Source organism: Hyperolius riggenbachi, chromosome 1, assembly GCF_040937935.1.
Source record: "Hyperolius riggenbachi isolate aHypRig1 chromosome 1, aHypRig1.pri, whole genome shotgun sequence".
NCBI lineage: Eukaryota > Metazoa > Chordata > Amphibia > Anura > Hyperoliidae > Hyperolius > Hyperolius riggenbachi.
In genome coordinates this window covers 378,637,896-378,659,328 of record NC_090646.1, presented here as the reverse complement: position 1 = coordinate 378,659,328, position 21,433 = coordinate 378,637,896, and the positions used below count along the sequence as shown (strand labels likewise).

At 43.3% G+C, this 21,433-nt stretch overlaps 1 long non-coding RNA gene across 1 annotated transcript; it reads right to left on the bottom strand.

The window, feature by feature from the left end:
- Nucleotides 1–1,075: 1,075 nt before the first annotated feature.
- Nucleotides 1,076–16,585, bottom strand: LOC137551701 (uncharacterized). The gene is made up of 2 exons (XR_011027053.1): nucleotides 16,508–16,585; nucleotides 1,076–1,537 (listed from the first exon to the last, which is right to left on the bottom strand). It is a non-coding gene; the product is annotated as an uncharacterized lncRNA (long non-coding RNA).
- Between the last annotated feature and the right edge of the window lie 4,848 nt (nucleotides 16,586–21,433).

The following is a 21,433-nucleotide window of genomic DNA, read 5'->3' as shown; positions in this document are numbered from 1 at the left end:
TCTCACTAATGCAGGCACACGAGTGACCGTAATGGTCGCCGCTGCCTGCCTTTTAGTAGGGGGGAGTGGCTCCAGGGGCTAGTGTAGCCTAATTGCCTACACTGGGCCTGCTGACTGTGATGTAGAGGGTCAAAGTTGACCCTCCATGGTGCATTATGGGGCGAACCGAACTTCCGCAAAGGTTCGCCTGCGAACCGTTCGGCCCAACTCTACTTATGTACACTGACCATATAGGGGGACACAGGAAAAGCAATTGGCTGTTGCTGTGCCCTCCTACGTGGTCAGTGTAATGAATGGCTGTTCTCATGTCATCTGTCTGTGTTCCCCTATGTGATCAGTGTAATAATTGGCTGTTCCTGTGTCCCCCTACATGGCCGGTGTAATCATTGATTGTTCTGTGTTCCCCTATACAGTCAGTGTAGCTTATGTTAATAGTCGTGATTAGTGGCTATTACAAGTAATTTGTGCGCTGGAAGCTAATGACAGCTATTGAAAATATGGCGGATCCTTAGTGTTAGGCACTGGGGGAGAGGCTTGGTTACCTTAACAGTCAGGATGGGCTAGTGCTTTTTGCCTATTGCAGCCACATATCTGCTGCCTAATGGTATTTCATTATATCATTATTTCATTTTCAGGACTAACTCATCCCCACCCCCCATCAATAGACAAACAGTCATGAAAAATGATGCTGTACATGCACTAGAATCTAGAGAAAACTTTAGTAGCCTTTTCCAGGCTTTCCTCTCATCCTATCTGGATGCTGAACCCTGCCCCCCCCCCCCCCCCCCACACACACACACACACAAATACTCTTCTCCCTTGCCCAGTACAGAAAGAAAACCGGTCAATAGGTCTACCTACCCATCTCCACTGCACACTGTGCCACGATTCATAGTAGGAGGGAGGTTGACTAGCAGCCTGTGCTCTCTCATAGTGAGAACACCAAGAGGGAGTGAGTGTCAGCTTGGGCTGCAGCACCTCCCAGTAAACACTGCATAAGGTATTGAGAACCAGCACCAGACCTTCTGAAGATTATGGAGCATAACCTCATCTCAGTTAGATTTTAGCTCCAGTATAGGTGGATGTACAGCTTTTTATTTTAACTACCCTTTATTTGTTCAGTAGAGGGGGTAGATGTGAGGAGTTTTTGTTTATAGAGATCAGCTTTAAAAAAATGATCTTGCTTGGCTTGCAAAAATAATTGCAAATTTTCCCAACATAAGCCACCTCCCCATAGGTATCAAAATATGGACAGAATGTAAGTAGTTGCGTAACCTTCAATCCTTTCTTGGCTCTGCTCTGCAACTAAGCCTCCAGCTCCTCCACAGATGTCACTGTGGTTCCAGTGCCAGCCTCCTGTGCTCCATGTCACCACTTGTGGTAAGTATTTGTCCCGAGGTTCTCATGCTCCATATTCATTGTTGTTTCCCACCTGCAAAGTCATCATGGAGCAACTTGCATTGCTGATGTTCAGAGACTTGCCAGGAAACCAGGAACACTTTGCAGTCTGGAAAGGCACAGAGCCAGATCGGAGAGCCTGATGATTCAGAATCAGGAATTATAAATACTAATAATAATAATTATAGTTTTGAATAAAATATTTCACAAAAACCTGCATTAATATTTATGTACTCCTTGTATTAGCTTACAGTTTCTTCACTGAGTCATTTTCAAAATTCTTAAATGTCTAAAAATTGGCTGCAAAAGACGCGATTTGGGAACAGAGTCAATCACATTATGGCATTAATTCCTCTCTATCTGCTTCCTCTCTCAGAAGTGCATCAAACCATCAAGATCAAGTGCGTTATGAGAAAATGCCACAGATAAGGCAATAAAAAGAAAACCTAATCAAGATCCTCTACTAAATATTTTAACATCAGCTTTCATTAGTAAAACAGGCATAATAAATATAAGACAGTGCTGGATTTTATAGATTTGTGACAGTGCAGCTGAGAAAAATAAAACATAGGTAATTGGAGATGCCAGTGTCTTCAGTTAAAGAGACACTTAAGCCAGAAAAAAAAATGAGTTTTACTCACCTGGGGCTTCTACCAGCCCCCTGCAGCAGTCCTGTGCCCTCGCAGCCACTCACTAATCCTCTGGTCTCCCGCTGCCAGCTAGTTTCATTTTTGCCGACAGGCCCATCAGGACTGGCCACGCGTAGCTTTTTCCGCATTCCCGACTGTAATTAGTGCTATTGCGGGCTGCAACGCGTACAAAAATACGCGTTGCCGCATTACGCACGCATAGATATTGTACGCGTTGCGGCCCGCAATAGCGCTAATTGCAGTCGGGAATGCGGAAAATGCTACGCGTGGCCAGTCCTGACGGGCCTGTCGGCAAAAACGAAACTAGCTGGCAGCGGGGGACCATAGGATTAGTGAGTGGCTGCGAGGGCACAGGACTGCTGCAGGGGGCTGGTAGAAGCCCCAGGTGAGTAAAACTCATCTTTTTTTCTGGCTTAAGGTTCACTTTAATGAACATACTGGGAAGTAAATGTGTTTATACAGTTTTGTTATGCATTTGGGTCAAAAAAGAGAAGTGTGTTGATATTAATACCATATTTCCGGGTCATTTTCTACAATGGACTGTCTGCCAGTCATAATGGAGGTGTTACTGATTATGGCCACAATCTTGTGTATGTGGCTGTTCCCCAGAAGCAATGCCAAGGCATTATAGCTGCATCACTGAATGGGAGTCCATACCAACCTCATTCATTCATTTTTCCCATTTCCTCCATTCATCTCTTGGTGAAATGCAAAACCCGGCAATATATGTAGTTCACCTGGCAGCCAAACACAAAAATGTGGCTGGAGAATAGTATTTATGTTAGTGTGAGTTAGGGCTGGTGCAGAGGGAAAACCTGATTATCAGAGCCACAATCTGGCATTAGCTTGCTCCACCAAAATTATCCAACCATCCCAGTCTTGGACTTATTGCCCTCTACCCTTACATCCCAAAATTATGCAAGTCTTCCTCCTTGTAAACAATCTATTTCTTGTGTGGTCGGCTATGGATTTGCTTTCATACTAATTTTGGATACAGCAATTGGAAGCTATCTTCAGGTAAGTGCTCCAAGTGGCCAATTCCACGTAATCATCCATTCTTCAAGGATAAAAGAGGGATCTGCATGTAAGCAGGAGAGGTCAGAGGGAGAGGTTAGATCATGTCCACCATACACCATCTTCCTGTTCAGGCCCATTATTTTTATTTATATTTACTACCTTCCATGCCCAACCCCCATAGGCATCTTCATCCTATTTTGTGAGAATGCAGGTATTGCCGGTATAGGTGACAACTAGATTAATAATTCTCTGTGTGTAACGTTCTCATTAATTCTTGACATGAGATGTAGTCATAGCAGGTGTTTTAGGCTAAAATAGCTTTGATGTCTTTTTCTGTTTGTTGGTTGCAGATCCCAGGCCTGCTACTCCTTCATATTTAATCCAGGTGATGCAATCAAATTCATCAGGGAAATAGCAAACATGAAGATGGCAGTTGTGCTGGTTGCTGTTTAGCAGTTAGATGTCAGGTGATTAACAGGCTGGAGCCAGTGAGCTTATGCAAGCAAACATGAAATCTAGCAGGTTTCTGAAGATAGTGAAGCCAAGTCAATCATGTTACATAAGGAGTCATGAATCCCATTCCACAATTTAAACCTTCTGTTAACCTCCTTGGCGGTATGAAAAATACCGCCAGGAGGGAGCGCAGCAGTTTTTTAAAAAAATTATTTTTTTTTATCATGTAGCGAGCCGAGGGCTCGCTACATGATAGCCGCTGCTGAGCGGCATCCCCCCGCCCGCTTCGATCGCCTTCGGCGATCTCCGATCAGGAAATCCCGTTCATAGAACGGGATTTCCTGGAGGGCTTCCCCCGTCGCCATGGCGACGGGGCGGGATGACGTCACCGACGTCACTGACGTCGGGACGTCATTGGGAGTCCCGGGCCACCCCTCGGCGCTGCCTGGCACTGATTGGCCAGGCAGCGCTGGGGTCTGGGGGGGGGGGGGGGGCGCGCGCCGCAGCAGATAGCGGCGATCGGGCGGGGGCCGGCGGCGATCAGAGTGCTGGCGCAGCTAGCAAAGTGCTAGCTGCGTCCAGCAAAAAAAAAATTATGAAAATCGGCCCAGCAGGGCCTGAGCGGCACCCTCCGGCGGCTTACCCCGTGTCACACACGGGGTTACCGCCAAGGAGGTTAATGTCTTGAACATTTTCATACATTTGTACTCAGAAATCTTTCTTGCTTGTTTATTTTTGAAGTTACCCTTAAAGGGACTCTGAGCAGTGCAGAAACTATGGAAAGATGCATATCATTTTAAAGCTCTCTTTCTCCTCTTTCCAATGATATATAAACCGCCACCCTACGCCTTTTAGTTTTCGCTATTTTCATGATTGAAATTGCAGCGGCTGCGATTTCGATCGCGAAAATAGAGAAAACTAAAAGGCATAGGGCGACGATTTAGGGGTCGTCAGAAAGAGGAGAAAGAGAGCTTTAAAATGATATCCATCTTTCCATAGTTACATTGTATTACACAGGGCGACTTTTTCCTAAAGTCAGCAGCTCCATTCTGCTGAATGGAGCTGCTGACACTGGTGAAAGTGTCATCCTGTGTAATACAATGTAACTATGGAAAGATGGATATCATTTTAAAGCTGGCCTTTAGCCGAAGTGCCCATTAAAGCCTATGGGACTTAGCGCGCGCATAGAACTTTGCGCGCGTAAAACTTTGCACGCAAAACTTTGCGCGCGATCTGATTGAGAAATCCGGTGCTAACCTACTTAGCACCCTTCTTAGCGCGCCTTAAGACTTTAGACATGCTAAGTAGGTTAGCACCTCTTAGTAAATCAAGCCCATAGCGTTTTGCATTTTGGCCAAAACGTTCCATTTTGGTCTCATCTGACCAGAGCACCTTCCTCCACATGGTTGCTGTGTCCCCCACATGGCTTGTGGCAAACTGCAAACGGGACTTCTTATGCTTTTCTGTTAACAATGGCTTTCTTCTTGCCACACTTCCATAAAGGCCAACTTTGTGCAGTGCATGACTAATAGTTGTCCTATGGACAGATTCCCCCACCTGAGCTGTAGATCTCTGTAGCTTGTCCTGAGTCACCATGGGCCTCTTGACTGCATTTCTGATCAGCGCTCTCCTTGTTCGGCCTGCAAATTTAGGTGGATGGCCTTGTCTTGGTAGGTTTACAGTTGTGCCATACCCCTTCCATTTCTGAATGATCGTTAACAGTGCTCCGTGGGATGTTCAAGGCTTTGGAAACCTTTTTGTAGCCTAAGCCTGCTTTAAATTTCACAATAACTTGATCCCTGACCTGTCTGGTGTGTTCTTTGGACTTCATGGTGTTGTTGCTCCCAATATTCTATTAGACAACCTCTGAGGCCATCACAGAGCAGCTGTATTTGTACTGACATTAAATTACACACAGGTGCACTCTATTTAGTCATTAGCACTCATCAGGAAATGTCTATGGGCAACTGACTGCACTCAGACCAAAAGGGGCCGAATAATTATGCACACTCCAATTTGCAGTTATTTATTTGTAAAAAATGTTTGAAATCATGTATGATTTTTATTCCACTTCTCACGTGTACACCACCAGAGCAGCCATCAGGGGGGGGGGGGGGGGACAACTGACATTGCAGTGAGGGGCTCGGGGCTTATGAGGGCCCTTGGCCCCCCCAAAGCGCTGGAAGGGCCGCATGTGTTGGCTGCGGGCCTGTGGCACACTAACCAGCACACCGCGTTCCAGCACTGAGAGAAGAGTGACATCAGCGCTTAAACGTGGGGAGCAGATGAGTGAGCCCGCTACAGTGGACTTTCTATACTGGGGCACCACCAATATATGGCTATAAGCTACCTATACTGGGCCACCACCTATACCTGGCTACCTATACTGGGGCTGGAACCACCTATACCTAGCTACTTATACTGATGCACCACCTATACCTGGCTATCTATACTTTGGCACCACCTATACTTGGCTACCTTTTACTGAGGGCACCACCTGTACCTGGCTACCTATACTGGGGCACCACCTATACTTGCCTACTTATACTGGGGCGCCTGTACCTGGCTAACCTATACTTGTGCACCACCCATACCAGGCTACCTATACTGGGGGCATATACACCAGGCTACCTACACCGGGGCACCACCTATAGCTGGCTGTTTATACTGGGGGCACCTATGCCTGGATACCTATACTGGGGGCACCTATACCTGGCTAGGGCAGCGGGATGAGCCCAAAAGACACAAAAGAGGCACAAACTGGGGTGAGATAGAGAAGGACAAAAGAGGTACAGGAAGAAAAGAGAAAAAAGAGAACAGATAAAGGATAAGAACGTACCTACAAGTCCCTATCTCATTTGTTAACTGGGGACTACCTGTATTTTTTTTTTAGTATTTGGCTCCACCCACAACATGCTATGGTCACGCCCACTTTTTGTCACATCACGCTGTGCATGCTGCTTTCTTCAGTGCTGGAGCCATGCACATTTTTAGACGCAGCGCACTTCGTGCATGGACACAGGGGTGGGGTGGCTAGTGGGCGGGCAAAGCAACCATTGGGTGGGCCCAGGGAGGGGAGGCCAGGCCTGATGATGTGTGAGGGGCCCAAAAATTTCTGATGGCGGCCCTGTACACCACTTTGTATTTATCTTTCATGTGGAATTCCAATAAAATTGATTCATGTTTGTGGAAGTTGTGTGACAAAATGTGGAAAATTTGAAGGGGCCGAATACTTTTGCAAGCCACTGTATATATATATATATATATATATATATATATATATATATATATATATATACATATATATATATATATATATATATATATATATACTGTACTGTACTTTAACTCAGGTCAAAGGCCGGCCGTGGTTGCTGCTGACTTTGCGTAACTAAGTGCAGTGTCAATTACTTGCACCATAATATTTGTGCGGATCTTTATTCTGGAACTGTGTGTGTTCTTTAGTTACATAGAGAGAGAGAGAGAGAGAGAGAGAGAAAGAGAGAGAGAGAGAGAGACAAAGAGACAAAGAGACAGAGGGAAAGACACAGATAGGGATGGATGGATGGAGAGAGAAGGACACAGATAGGGATGTATGGATGGAGACAGAGAGAAGGGCACAGAGATGGATGGATGGATGGATGGATAGATGGATGGGTGGATGGATGGAGAGAGATGGACACAGATAGGGAAGGATGGATGGAGACAGAGAGAAGGACACAGACAGGGATAGATGGATGGAGAGAGAAGGACACAGATAGGGATGATTCGATGGAGACAGAGTGAAGGACACAGAGAGGGATAGATGGATGGATGGATGGATGGATTGATGGATGGAGAGAGACAGAGAGAAAGACACAGATAGGGATGGATGGAGGAGTGACTGACCTGCCTCTGTGCTGAAGTCCCCCTTGCTTGCAGTTTGCTGTGCTCCCCAGCATTCTGGGGGAGCTGGGGCGATGTGCTCCTGCATACACAGACCGTTGGCTGCATTAAAACAAGTTCCCCTTACTCGTGGCTCCCTCCATCCCGGCACTCAGACTTCCAGGACACACACTGACCGAATGGTTACCAGGGCAATAATAAACAAACACTATGGGCTTGATTCACAAAAGAGTGCTAACTGTTAGCACGGCCGTTTTCGCGCAAATTTTCGCATTGCGCGCGAACGCGAATTTTCGCACGAAACGATAACGTTTTCGCGCACAAACACGAATTTTACCGTGAAATCGATAACGGTTTCGCGCGAAAATTCGCTATCGCGCGCAATACGAAAATTCGCGCGAAAACGGCCGTGCTAACAGTTAGCACTCTTTTGTGAATCAAGCCCTATGTCTAAAAAGACAGACCCTATGGGTATAAATAGGAGGTAGAATGAGCTCCAAAATAAAACACCAAATGGTGATAATATAGGTCTACAGAGGTATGGGGCCTATACAGTGTGTTTAACCTAATGGCGTAAAAGGTCACACCTGTCCAAATGGTGAGGGTCTTAGCTGATCCCCCCCCGTTCAAGATGAGACGGGGTGTAGCTATCTCACATATGGCAGGTGCTAACACAATGGGATAGCAGAAGCAGGGTATGAGGGCTGCCAACCTCTGACCAGCTGTGCATCAGTGATGACCAGAGGGGTACCCAGGGTGCTACCCAACACTGCTAGTCCCAAAATGGGGAAATAGACGAAGGGTAGGAAAGTGCACAGTGCTATACAATAGTGAATCACCCTAATATGAACATATTTCACCCTAGACGGGCTTCCTCAGAGAGTGCTATACAATATATACAATGCTGTACACGCTATATACAAAAAAAACCCAGCATCATCCCCAATAGCTTAAGTCAAAGCTACCTGTATGCTGACAAACTGCTGTTTAAATACCTGGGGTGGCAGGAAGTGAATCACACCCGATGGGTGGAGAGAGAGTAGCCCATCCCTCCTCATTACCTCGTCCGTGAGCCCAATAGGAGGCAATCCCTATGTGTATACAAAGCCCAGGGCGCAATATAAAGTGGCCCAGTATGGTTGACCTAAGTAGGTACAAGTCCTGGCCGATCTGTACAGTGAGCGCCCGGTGGCTATAGTTGTATAACAGGTGGGCGGGCCGGTGCGTCACTTCCGCCCCCTGCTACTGCCATATGCGTTGTAGTGCTACCATGGCAATAGCTCCACCCCTCTGATGCGCCACGCAGCTGGACCAATGGGCGAGGTGCTCGGCTGCGCCTCATGGTGGATCAGAGTCCATGACGCGTCGCGCCACGCGATCGCGTTACTACGTACGTGCCCGACTGGCCGCATGCCCTGTATGTACCAGGGTAGTCATGGCAACAGACGCCTACTCCCAGTAGGCGTGGTGAGGTGTCGCATACCGCAGCAGCGACACTCCCACCCGTATCAGATAGGCCGGTAAGGCTGTGTGTGCAAGGCTGCCATGGTAACTGCCCCTACCAGACATGCGCATCCTGAAACAGATCGCCCCATGGCTAGTAACCAATGAAAGGCTAAAAGTTATATATATAATAATTGATGATATGTAAATAACTGAAGGCGCTCGGACTGCAAATGTTAAAACATACATATAGAAGGTTGGGGCTGAGAACCAGAGGGGAGGGGGGGGGGGGGCAGATGGAGGGAGACCCATCCTGTCTAACCAGAAAAAAGCAGGTGCAAGATAGCTACACCCCGTCTCATCTTGAACGGGGGGGATCAGCAAAGACCCTCACCATTTGGACAGGTGTAACCTTTTACGCCATTAGGTTAAACACACTGTATAGGCCCCATACCTCTGTAGGCCTATATTATCACCATTTGGTGTTTTATTTTGGAGCTCATTCTACCTCCTATTTATACCCATAGGGTCTGTCTTTTTAGACATAGTGTTTGTTTACTCAGACTTCCAGCCCTGTAGTTCAGCAGTGGGTGGCCCAGCAGCATTGATGACAGAGCGAGTGAAGCCGCTGTATACTTCAAATACAGGAAGTGCTCATTCAGGAAATTAGCACTTCCTGTATTTGAGGTACACAGCGCCACCACTGGGCTCCCTCTGTCATCACTGCTACCGGGTCGCCCACTGTTGAACTACAGGGCTGACAGCATGTTCCGGGGATGGCGCATGTGAGGGGAATAGTAAGCCCTGCATATGCGCCCTTGGCTGCCGGGCGCCCTGAGCGACCGCTCCGGTCCCTCAGGTCAAAGGCCGGCCGTGGTTGCTGCTGACTTTGTGTAACTAAGTGCAGTGTCAATTACTTGCGCCATTATATTTGTGCGGATCTTTATCCTGGAAGTGTGTGTGTTCTTTAGTTACAGTGATGGGAGTGTGTGTGTGTGTGTGTGTGTGTATTTGGGCCTATGGAAGTGTGTGTGTGTGGGGGGGGGGGGGGAAGAGAAGAGCTAATACATGGCTACTTCTGACATCATATGCAGTTGTCTGCCATGCAGTACTATATGATTTACTCCTTTTATCTGGTTCTGGGCCATGGTAATTGAAATCGATGTCCTGTCTGGGACATGTTATCCCTGCCCTGGACATAGATTTCAGCTACTCATGCTGTGCAGTCCCGTCATTCTAGCCAATTGTTTTGACTGATTGTTTTGTTGTCACTGCAACCTGCTTATTCTGCTGTCACAATGACAGCAGAGCTCCATGTGTTGGTCAGCAAATCGCACTGTGAACCAATAAAAGTGATCAGAGCTCAGTTTAAAAAAAAAAAATCTTTGGTCCGTACAGGACAATTGAAGTGAGAGGGATATGGAGGCTGCCATATTTATTTCCTTTTAAGCAAAACCAGTTGCCTGGCTGTCCTGCTGATCCTCTGTCTCTAATACATTTAACCGTAGACCTTAACCTATTTTGGTTTCTGGACGTAGAAACTACGTCCAGAAACCATGTGCGCTACCGCGCGCCCCCGCGGCCGATCGCGCGCGTGCACGCGCACTCCCGGCCGCAGATTCGGTAGTCAGGGAATCAATATATCGGGCTATGAAGCCCGATCACTGATTCCTCTCCCCCGCTGAAAAAGCGACAGCTTCTCTCGGAAGCTGCGCCTTTTCTGGCCGTTCCCTTCCTGATGCGCCACTCTAAGCGTGTGTTACGCTTAGAGTGACGTCATGTAAACAAACTCATGGCGGCCATCTTGTGGCCAAAAAGTAATACTACACCTGAAAATGAAAATAAATTAAAATCAACACACATTTACATTATAAATCTATTGTTTACCCCCCACCCTCCCAAAACTACCCAAATAAAATGTTTACTATAAATTAAAAAAAAACATTACAATAAAAAAAAAAAAAACCATGTAAATATTTACCTAAGGGTCTAAACTTTTTAAATATCAATGTAAAGATGAAATATTTCTATATTTTTTTATTTTAAACTTGTTAATAGTGATAGATGCAAAATGGAAAAAAATGCACCTTTATTTCCAAATAAAATATTGTCGCCATACATTGTGATAGGGACATAATTTTAACGGTGTAATAACCGGGACATATGGGCATATACAATACGTGAGTTTTAATTATGGAGGCATGTATTATTTTAAAACTATAATGGCTGAAAACTGAGAAATAATGAATTTTTCCATTGTTTTCTTATTCTTCCTGTTAAAATGCGTTTACAGTAAAGTGGCTCTTAGCAAAATGTACCCCCCAAAGAAAGCCTAATTGGTGGTGGAAAAAACAAGATATAGATCAGTTCATTGTGATAAGTAGTGATAAAGTTATAGGCTAATGAATGGGAGGTGAACATTTCTCTCGTGAAAACCACGGAACCTGAATGTGTTAAACAAGCATGCATTAGATCAGGTGATTCTGACATTTTTGTCAGATCTGACAATATTAGCTGCATGCTTGTTTGTGGTGTGATTCAAATACTGCTGCAGCCAAATAGATCAGCAGGGCTGTCAGGTAACTGGTAATGTTTAAAAGGAAATCAATATGGCAGCTTCCATATTCTTCTCCATTTAGTTGTCCTTTAAAGGGGAACTGAAGAGAGAGGTATATGGAGGCTGTCATGTTTATTTCCTTTTAGACAATACCAGTTGCCTGGCAGCCCTGCTGATCCTCTGCCTCTAATACTATTAGCCATAGCCCCTGAACAAGCATGCAGCAGATCAGGTGTTTCAGTGGTTCAGACTTATAAGTCTGATCTGACAAGACTAGCTGCATGCTTGTTTCTGGTTTTAATCAGGGCTGCCAGGCAACTGGTATTGATTAAAAGGAAATAAGCATGAAAGCCTCCATATACCTCTCTCTTCAGTTCCCCTTTAAGGGGCCAGAGAATGTCAGTGCACAAGTGGCTAATAAAGAGATAAGAAGGAAAGTTTTCTTATTCTAATGCCGCATAGATTAAGCATGGTCTTATGATTACATGTTTTCTTGCTTGACCAAATAATCTGAAACAATCCAACCAATGTACTATGCAAGTATAATCTATTTTTCTGAAAATGTAAAACAAAAGGATCACATTTTGTTTTTCTTATTTGTCTATGTGATTTTTCTAATACATCTGATCAAATAATTATTGAAAAATTAAGTGTTTTGATTGAGAAAAAAAATATTTTCAATACAATCGATCATTTAATCAAGTAAAGGAAAAAATATGTCTATTTGATTGAAACAAGTATGACCACCTTTAAAATGTTGTAATTGAGTTGCTGCATCAAGTAAACAAAAGAAGAAATGCCCCGATAAAGCTTTTGTGACCATGTTACTGTGAGGAGGGGGAAGCATAGTTCAGCTTTAAACGGGATCTTATGGTCTTATCTTAAGTGATGGATTCTGTTACATGCCTTAACTGCTTTTGTATGTCTATATATACCCCTTAGGCATTAGAGTAAACCGTATCTTAAGTGTACTGTGTATCTGCTTTTAATGATAAGCATAAACTTTTAATAGTTTCTATTAATTGGGACCATGATTGTGTCTAATTTTAGGTTACAACAGGAAATTACCATCATTAATGTTGGGCATTTTATTACATATTTATGTTTAATACTGTCTTTCTATTATGCCCTAGAGAAGTTTTGCTTTTAAGCTGCAGCGTTGTTTATTTTATCTTCTCCAACATTTTCTTAGTCCAATTTTTAGAAGATAACATTTTATAATTCAGCTTTGTTTCCCTTAGATCGTGTTTACACTTTTAATGCCTGGATCCTTATTTCTAGGGTTAAGCACTAAAAAAGTCTGGGGGTTATTCACAAATAAATAACAAGAACTCATGATAGCAAGATTACATCAGTAAGGACCTAATGTAATTAGAGGCTATGACATCGCTTACAGGCTTATTTGGGCGCCAACTATCATGAAGTCCAACTCCAGCTAGCTGAGGGGAATGTGGCAGTGACTTTGGCCAGAGTTCGGCTATAGTATAGCCTAACTCTAGCTATGGGTACCAGTGGTGCTGTGGCAATGGGCTCTCAGTTATGGTATAACCGAGTGCTGTTTGGCTCCAGCAGTTCAGCCAAGCGTTGTTCAGCTCTATCTGTTCAGCTGCACCCATGGTTTCAGCAGTTTGGTTGCGGGCATCAGTGGGTCTGTTTTTTTTTATTTTGTGATTTGCGTTTGGCTATAGAATAGCGCTGGAAATAGTGGTGGGTGCTTGGAGGGTTTGTGGTTAGTGTTAGGCGTAGGCATAAGTAGGGGTGTTAATGTTACGCATAGGTAGGGGAAGGTTAATGTGAGGATTAGGTCCGGTTAGGTCTTACACTTAAATTAACAGGTGCCCCTATTAAATGCACTCAGCAGTATAACCCCTTTTTTTTAAAGCTCAAGAAAGGATATACATATTCAGATTAATCTGCATCAAGAATTTATGCTGGAATGTCTTATTCCTAATATATCTGTCTTTAAAGTGTTGTCGGTTTCCATTTCCTTCTTTGTAGTATAACATTTACATCACAAAATAGAGTAGAGCAAATAAAGAAATACATAATTTCAGATGAAATACAGCACTCATATTGTTTTCAGCAAAAAAGAAAGCAAACAAAAAAACAAAAACAAAGGCCTGCCAAAACTCCTTCCCACCTTCTGGGAAGTGGAAACTATATTGAAGACACAGTTTGACTATTTGTAACATTGACAATAAATTTTCACAGCAAAAAACTGCAAGCTTTGAATTTTCGACAAGGTAGCAAGATGAATATGCTTTTATAATGCTGGTAGTCTTCCCCAGTGTGTGGTAACATCAAATCTCTGGTGGATTCTTGGCACTTCAAAGTTTCAAAATGATTTTGCAGACTGTACCCTTCACTTAAAAATGTAAATGCTTATAAAACAGTGGATTTCCAATTAACCAACAATCTAATCTCCAGGGGCCTCAAGTTAATCACATGTGTGCATTAAAATATAGTGACCTACTGAAAATCGTGACATCTGCTTTAGCTGTGTTCCAATGCATATTCTGACCTAAAAACCTTTAAGGTTTCCTTAATCCAGGCAACTGGAGGCATCTGTCAGCTGTGTGCCCTAAGTGTTAGTGTGCGCAAACCACGGCGTTAGTTGGTTTGCGCCCACACATTTGAAACAATCCCGCCCACTGCGCGTGCAGCACGGGTAATAGTGCACGCTGCTGGCCTTTAAAAGTCACATTCGGTGCAACGAAAATGGCGCATTGGGTGCCCGTTAAGCAGCGCTATGATGCGCCACTTCGAGGGCACCTGATGCACCATTTTCGTTCGTTTTGTTCCACCGCGCACTAATGTCGGCGCACCCGCGCTGCGCGCGCAGTGTACGGGGCTGCGCGCAAAGTAGGTTTGCGCACACTAGTGGCCAGAAAGGGCTTTTCACACTGGCGCTAACACTTAGCGCCGGTTAGTGAATCAAGCCCATCGTGTTTTACCTCTAAAAGCTGAAAATCAGAAGAAGCACATGTACAGCTTTGAAGTGGTAGTGTACTGTTAATTAAATCTGCTCAAAATAGCATAAAACAGGGATCTGATCAATAGTTCAGTATAGTTCTGTTACTAACCTGTCTTCCAGTCCATCTTATAACATCATCTATTGCTTCTGTTGACATGACAGAATTAATCCAAACCCCTAAAGTGAATGTGTGCTTCACTAATGTTAAACTACAAGGCACCTTTCATAAGAAGCTGTATTTTGCAATGATGACAGGTTCCATATGACAGACTTAAACCCTACTACACTGGTCCATTATAGAGGGAAACTAGAATTCCTAGAGGAGTATTTTACAACATGCAAATACTTATTCAGTGTATCAGCCTACAAAAGCTCTACACAGATTACAGGACAAATGGTCCTTGAAAGGAATAATAGTGTTTACTGATGTTATGTGTAACTTCTGTCTCTAATGCTTTAATTATCCACTAGCTAGATAACTATGCTTCAATGCCCCCCCCCCCCCCCCAGTACACACACACACACACACATACATGCCACATCAGTAGTTATGCAGAACTGTAAATGTACAAAATAGATGGTGATTGTAGTCATGAAATAAAACGTTGGATAACCCTCGGCAGAAACGCGATGGTAAGCATGAACCAAGTATGGAAAAGCAAAGACATTAGCATTAGGACCAAATGTAGACTGGTTCATGCCATTGTTTTCCCCATAACCATGTATGGCTGCGAAAGTTGGACCCTAAGAAAAGCAGATAGAAGAAAAATTGACTCCTTCGAGTTGTGGTGCTGGCGACGGTTGCTTCACATTCCATGGACAGCAAGAATGACGAACAAAGAAGAATTGGAACGTATAAGACCAGACATGTCACTGGAAGGCAAGATCACCAGACTCAGACATATTTCGGCCACGTGATGCGATCAAATTCCTTAGAGAAAGACCTAATGCTAGGACTGATCAGTGGCAAAAGGTGACAAGGCCACCAGAGAACGTGTTGGCTTGACACCATCAAAGCTGACACAGGATTGAGCTTAAGGCAACTGGCAGAAATGGTACAAGATCGGACAGCATGGAGAGAACTAACCCATAGAATTGCCAAGAGTCGGATACGACTCAATGGATAACATCATCATCATACTATTAACCTTTATGATGACAGTAGTTACATAGAATTAAGCAGAACTATGAACAATATTAACATTTATGATGTCAGTAGTAATGCAAAATTAGATGCAAATGTGCAGAATATTAGGATTAAAGTTGAAATGTGCATAGTATAAGCCTTCATGATAACAGTAATTCGCAAGTATGTACAAATGTGCACAATATTAACCTTGAGGGTAAAAGTGGTAATGCATAATTAGGTTCAAATGTGCACATTATGGTATTATCCTTTACAGTAACAGTAGTAATGAACAATTTTATGCAAGTGTGCATATTTTTAACCTTTTGTTTATAATTACTCCAAAAATAATTGACACACTGACATATTAGTAATGGCAGTGGCTGACTACAATGCCTGTATAGTGTGTAAAGTAAAAAAACACTACTGTCCCTATACACTCACTGACCCTGTAAATTCAATACAAGTCTTCCTGGGTCTCTTTCTCCCTACAGTGAAGGCAGGAAACAAAATGAAAAAAAAAAAAACCCTTCCACTCTCCCCTTTATAAAGACATGAGGTTGTCCTAAATGCTACTGTATGCTAAGTTCAGAATCTGTATGGTCTAATTCCTTTTTTTTTACTAAGTTACCTGAGAACACTCCATTATATTTAATAAAATACATGGGCAACAACCCCCACAAAACGTGAGAATGGGAGGGTGATAGGAAGGAACATCGCTGCGATCCTGCCTTTTCCTGTTTGAACGTCTGACCTTAGGGCTCTTTTCCACTAAAAAAAGTTTACCAATAAATTGTGTTAAGAAGTGATAAAGTTATTAGCAAATGAATGGGAGGTGAAAATTGCTCTGATGCATAAGGTGTAAAAATCCCCTATGGCTAAAATGGTTAAAGAGGAACTGTCGTGAAAATCTTAAAATTTAAAACACATACAAATAAGAAGCACATTTCCCCCTGAGTAAAATGAGCCATACATTACTTTTCTCCTATGTTGCTGTCACTTACAGTAAGTAGTAGAAATCTGAAATTACCGACAGATTTTGGACTTCTCATAGGTGGGTTCTCAAGGTTTCCTCTATTTTTAAAAGCACTTGGTGAATGGCAGTTGCTCCATCCAACTGCCAAAATAGTGTGCAGCGAGCAGGGAGGCTGGCTAGCATCTTTATGTAAATCCTTTTCAGGGAATGTCTTTATCCTACTAATATAATAAATGGGAAAGTTCGGATGTTTGGATGTTTGTTACTCGATCACGCAAAAACGGCTGAACGGATTTGAATGAAATTTGGCACACACATAGTACATTACTTGGAATAAAGTATAGGATACTTTTTATTCCCATAACCAAAAAGAGACAAATACAAATTTCACTGGCCATTTCGCGGCCATTCTTACACTGTTACACTGGAGGTGTGTTTAGCTTCTAAGGGTAGAATGGTTAATTTGCATATATTCAGCAGTGATGCACTGGGAGACATCTCAAGCTCACTCCAACCTGAATTATCGCAAATTCTTTCTGTTTTAAGAAAGCAAACTTTTGTTTTTCTTAACATCTTAGTAAGGGGGCTTTTAGGACCATTGTAATCCCTTACACACTCCAATGAGTTCTGGGTAACCATGAGCTTGCTGGTTAGTCTGTACCTCTCGGCGTTACAAGCCCTACTGCATAGAGCCAAATTAATCTATGTCATGCACTGATGAAGATCAAACAATCCAAAACAGTCTGTATGCATGTTGGATTATTATGGCTCTGTACTAATTAACAAGCTGACACATCATTGCATTCCAGTGGTTCTGGAGGTGTGTTTAGCTTCTAAGGGTAACAATGGTTAATTTGCATATATTCAGCAGTGATGCACTGGGAGACATCTCAAGCTCACTCCAACCCGAATTATTGCAAATTCTTTCTGTTTTAAGAAAGCAAACTTTTGTTTTTCTTACACTGTTAATGGTAGGGTTCTCAAACTTTGCACAGTTGGTCGTTGGGTGACTAGGATTATTATTCAGAAAAGTGGTTGGAGCCTATTCATATTGATTTTCAAGGGAATATTTACATTTCTGCCATTCTTGCACTGTTAATGCCACAAGCCTCAAACCTGGTATAGTTGATCATTGGGTGACTGGGGTTCAATTTCAGAAAGGAGGTGGAGCCACAAATAGCCAATCAGATTTGTATCATTCCAATGCAAATTATTGTTGCCAAACACCGCAAAGCTCACAAACTTGGCAATTGAGTAATTGAATAATTGTGTGTTAGGGTTAGGAAAGTGGGCACAGCCAACACCAGCCAAATACATAAGTGGGCAATGCAGGGTCATAAGTGGGCGGAGACAAATACAAATTTTACTGGGAAAATGTAAACAGCAGCCATTCTTACACTGTTAATGGTAGGGTTCTCAAACTTTGCACAGTTGGTTACTGGGTGACTGGGGTTAATATTCAGAAAAGTGGGTGGAGCCTACAAAAAACAATCAAAAATTACCTATTGATTTTTCAGGGGAATATTTCATTGCTGCCATTCTTGCACTTTTAATGGCACAAGCCTCAAACCTGGTACAGTTGATCATTGAGTGACTGGGGTTTAAATTTATATAAGGGGGTCGAGCCCCAAACAGCCAATCTGATTTGTTTTATTTTAATGCAGGTTATTGATGCCAAAGACCGCGAAGCTCACAAACTTGGTCCCTTAGTAATTGTGTGTTAGGGTTAGGAAAAGTGGGCGCAGCCAACACCAGCCAAATACATAATCGGGCAATGCTGGGTCATCAGTAGGCAGAGACAAATACAAATTTCACTGAGAAAATGTAAACTGCAGCAATTCTTACACTATTAATGGTAGGGTTCTCAAACTTTGCACAGTTGGTCACTGGGTGACTGAGATTAATATTCAAAAAAGTGGGTGGAGCCTACAAAAGCCAATCAAAATCCACCTATTAATCTTTAAGGGGAATATTTTAATTGATGCCATTCTTTCACTGTTAATCACCTGTACCTGGTACAGTTGGCCACTGGGTGATTGGGGTTCACATTCAGAAAAGGGGTGGAGCCACAGCCAATCAGATTTATTTTATTTCAATGCAAGTTATTGATGCCAAAGACCGCAAAGCTCACAAACTTGGTCATTAAGTAATTTTGTGTTAGGGTTAGGAAAAGTGGGCGGAGCCAGCACCAGCCAAATACATACCTGGGCAATGCCGAGTCTTCAGTGGGCGGAGAAAAACACAAATTTCACTGGGAAAATGTAAACTGCAGCCATTCTTACACTATTAATTGTAGGGTTCTAAAACTTTGCATAGTTGGTCACTGGGTGACTGGGATTAATATTCAATAAAGTGGGTGGAGCCTACAAAAACCAATCACAATTCACCTATTGATTTTCAAGGCAAATATTTAATTGCTGCCAGTTTTGCACTGTTAATGGCACAAGCCTCAAACCTGGTACAGTTGATCATTGGGTGACTGGGGTTAAATATTTAGAAAAGGGATGGGGCCACAAACAGCGAATCAGATGTGTTTCATTTCAATGAAAATTATTCATGCCAAAGACCACAAATCTCACAAACTTGGTTATTGACTATTGACAATTGTGTGTTAGGGTTAGAAAAAGTGGCCACAGCCAACAGCAGACAAATACATACCCGGGAAACATTAGGACATCAGTGGGTGGAGATAAATACAAATTTAACTGCCAGAATATAAACTGCAGCCATTCTTACACTGTCTGTCAATGGCAGGGTTCTTAAACTTTGCACAGTTGGTCACTGGGTAACTGGGATTAATATTCAGAAAAGTGGGTGGAGCCTACAAAAGCTAATCAAAATGCACCTATTGATTTTCAAAGGAGTGGAGCCACAGCCAATTAGATTTATTTCATTTCAATGCCAATTATTGATGCCAAAGACTGCAAAGCTCACAAACTAGGTCATCATTGAGTAATTGTGTGTTAGGATTAGAAAAATTGGACAGAGCTAACACTAGCTAATTACATACCCGGGCAACGCCGGGCGACCAGCTAGTAAAGAATAAATGCCATGCTCAGAATCCCTTATGGAGAGATGGACTAGCCCAAAACCTGTCGGTAATGTCAGATTTCTATTACCTACTGTAAGTGACAGAAACATAGGAGAGAAGTAATTTATGGCTCATTTTACTCTGGAAGAAAAGTACTTCTTATTTGTATGTGTTTTAAATTTTAAGGTTTTCGTGACACTTCCTCTTTAAGGTGACCACACACCATACAATTAAAAGATCAATTTTTTCACCAATTCGATAATTTGTTTGTTTTTGAATTTCCCATTTTTTCCCGGTTTTTGGAGATTGGACATGTTGGAAATTTCAGACCAACTTTATCAAGAATTGTATGGTGTGTGATGCATTGTCAATTACTTGATGTACAGTTCCAATCATTTTTTTCTGAGCTTTCAACTATTTTATTTAAAATTGGGGAAAATTAAACATATGTGTGTGGTACATTGGTAAGGTTTTTGAATTGTTACAATCAGTCAGAGAAATTGATTACTATTCATGAATTGAGCAGATATTTAAAAACATTGTATGGTGTGTGGCCACCTTTAGAGTGATTTCATGAATCTGAGGGATTTGAGTAGAGGAATGGACAATGCACAGAGCTATGTGGATCCAGCATAAACATACCTCTGTGCCTACGTTAGGTAGCTTTGCCTCAGGTCAGGTAAAAGGTCAGAACCTCCACCTGTGACTTAAGCAAACACAGCCATTGAATGACAGTGCCTCAGCGCTGATTAGAAGATTTCACAGTCACTTGCATGCCCAGGTTCAGTGGCTAGTAGAGATGGGTGTCCAGATGCAGATTCATGTGTCAAAACATAGTCTCAGATGTAGCGTCACAAACGGGTGTGTGTTTCAGAATTTGCGGCATGGCATCAGTCTCTGCATCACACGAGCTGGGTGAATGTACAATCGAGTGTACACATTTCCAATTGCATGCCAGATGGCAGAATTAAAGGGATACTGTAGGGGGGTCAGGGAAAAATGAGTTGAACTTACCCGGGGCTTCTATCGGTCCCCCGCAGACATCCTGTGCCCGCCCAGCCACTCACCGATGCTCCGGCCCTGCCTCCGGTTCACTTCTGGAATTTCAGACTTTAAAGTCTGAAAACCACTGCGCCTGTGTTGCCGTGTCCTCGATCCCGGTGATGTCATCAAGAGCGCACAGCGCAGGCCCAGTATGGTCTGTGTCTGCGCAGTACACTCCTGGTGACATCAGCGGGAGCGAGGACAGGGGCGTGCAGGCGCAGTGGTTTTCTGACTTTAAAGTCAGAAATTCCAGAAGTGAACTGGAGGCGGGGCCGGAGCATCGGTGAGTGGCTGCGCCAACACAGGATGTCTGCGGGGGACCATTAGAAGCCCCGGGTAAGTTCAGCTCATTTTCCCCCAACCCCCTACAGTATCCCTTTAATCCAGGGAGCACCAATTACCATTGCTGTAGTATTGTAGCTAGTAATGAGTGAGTGTGCTCCTGTGTCTTCATCTTGTATCTGCCTGTTGATGGTAACCCTTGCTATTTACTTTTCACTATTCACTTTGTTGCCAGACCTGTACTTGTCTGACTACCGACTCTGTTTCTGACCCCTACTTGTCTGATAACACTCCACTGGATGTAGGAGGGTCATAGGCAACTTCCCTAACAAAATCTGCCCTATGGCACTGTTGCTGAACCTCCGTCTGGCCTACTTTCAGAATCATTACTGGCTCCCAGCTCATCTAAACTGTTGCTGACTGTCCACCTGCGTGAGTACCAAGACTGTTGCTTATTTGGCAGGCTGTCAAGCACTCCTGTCCCTTGCTGTCTCATGGTACTGTTGTACAATGCCAGCATTAGTAATGAGCAGATCTAACCTTTTTCATTTGCCAAATTTTTGTGCAGATGTGACATTTTCACACAAATAAGAAAAT